The sequence below is a fragment of the Neopelma chrysocephalum genome, unplaced genomic scaffold, assembly GCF_003984885.1.
Source record: "Neopelma chrysocephalum unplaced genomic scaffold, ASM398488v2 Primary Assembly neopelma1_93716, whole genome shotgun sequence".
NCBI lineage: Eukaryota > Metazoa > Chordata > Aves > Passeriformes > Pipridae > Neopelma > Neopelma chrysocephalum.
This window is the reverse complement of record NW_020922430.1, coordinates 1-1712: the sequence shown is the minus strand read 5'-3', so window position 1 is coordinate 1712 and position 1712 is coordinate 1. Positions and strand designations below refer to the sequence as shown.

The 1712-nt window shown below is 57.9% G+C and overlaps 1 long non-coding RNA gene across 1 annotated transcript in view; it reads right to left on the bottom strand.

The window, feature by feature from the left end:
- The window catches only part of LOC113980332, a 2071-nt gene extending 366 nt beyond the window's left edge, over positions 1-1705 (bottom strand). Inside the window, exons 1-2 of the long non-coding RNA XR_003538120.1 lie at positions 1628-1705; positions 846-958 (exon numbers count right to left, since the gene is read on the bottom strand). This is a non-coding gene — a long non-coding RNA (uncharacterized LOC113980332). The remainder of the gene's footprint in view (positions 1-845; positions 959-1627) is intronic.
- Positions 1706-1712: the final 7 nt, after the last annotated feature.

Sequence of the window (1712 nt, the reverse complement as noted above, 5' to 3'; positions counted from 1 at the left end):
CCGGGGTGGATTTGGGACGTTTTGGGGTGTTTCGGGTTTTTTTGGGGTGGTTTGGGGGTTCCAGGATGGATTTGGGGTGGTTTTGGGGTGTGTTGGGGGTTTCAGGATGGATTTGGGGTGTTTTGGGGATTCCAGGGTGGATTTGGGGGATTTTGGGGGGGTTCCATAGTGGATTTGGGGAGGATTTGGAGTGTTTTGGGGTTATTTTGGGGGTTCCAAGGTGGATTTTGGGTGGTTTCAGGGTGGTTTTGAGATATTTTTGGGGTGGTTTGGGGTGTTTTTGGGATTCCAGGATGGATGTGGGGTGTTTTGGGGTGAGTTTGGGGTTCCAGGATGGATTTGGGTGGTTTTGGGGTGGGTTTTGGGGTGTTTTGGGGGTTTCAGGATGGATTTGGGGTGGATTTGGGGTGGTTTTGGGATTTTGTGGGGTGGTTTGAGGTGGTTTGGGATGGTTTGGGGTTCCAGGGTGGATTTGGGGTGTTTTGGGAATTCCAGGATGGATTTGAGGTGGTTTTGGGGTGTTGTGGGGTATTCTGGGGTGGTTTTGGGATGTTTTGGGGTGTATTTGGGGTGGTTTTGGGGTGTTTTGGGGTGTTTTTGAAGTGATTTTGGGGTGTTTGGGGGGGGTTTTGGGGTGTTTTTGGGGTATTTTAGGGTGGGCTTGGGGTGTTTAGGGGTGTTTTAGGGTGTTTTGGAGTGTTTTTGGGGTGTTTTGGGGTGGTTTTGGGATGTTTTGGGGTGTTTTTGAGGTGATTTTGGGGTGTTTTGGGGTATTCATGGAGTTCCAGGGTTAATTTGGGGTTGTTTTGGGGTGATTTTGGAGTGTTTTGGGGTGTCCCGGGTACCTGCTCCAGGTGCGGAAGGCGTTGCTCGCTCTCTTGTACAGGTAACCCTCCATGGGCGGGGCCTCAGGCCCCGCCTCCTCCAAGACCCCGCCCACCGTCTCCTGCGACAGGTCCTGGGGGGTTGTCCGTCATCACGGCCCCGCCCACAACCCAGCTGGCCCCGCCCCCTCAGCCATGCCGCCTCCCCATTGGCCCTGGGGATCAAGCCACGCCCCCTTCACTGAGGTGTCAGTTGGCTTGGCCCCGCCCATAAATCAAGCCCCACCCCCTGGGCTGTCAATCAATGCACGTCAGATTAGCCCCACCCACATCCAACTGTCGATCATCCAGAGCTGATAATCAGAGCTGGCCCCGCCCCCACATCAATCAACCAATCAACTGCTCCACCCACCCGTCAATCATCAGTGACTCCACCCCTTCATGCTGCCTTTTGGGGCAAGCCCCGCCCAGTCGCTATAGCCCCGCCCCTTAGCGATGGCTCCACCCCCACAGCAGACCACACCTCCTCTGGTGTAACCACGCCCCAAAATAATAAAGACCACACCCCCAAGGCCCCTCCTTTTTGCTTAGGCCACGCCCTCCACATTTGGCTCCACCCTCTCTGGGTCAGACCACGCCCCTGAGCCCTGGCCACGCCCCCAAAGCCCATTAAAAGCCCTCCCCTCCTTTGAGCTCCACCCCTGGGGTTTGGCTCCACCCCCTCGGGGTAGGATCACGCCCAGTCCATGACCTCGCCCTGGCCACGCCCCCATGCCACGCCCCTCCGCCCTGGCCACGCCCACCTGCTGCATGAGGAGGTGGTGCCGCTGCTCCAGGTCCCGCTGCCGCCGCGCCCCCTCCAGCTCCCGACGCTCCAGCTGGGGGGGG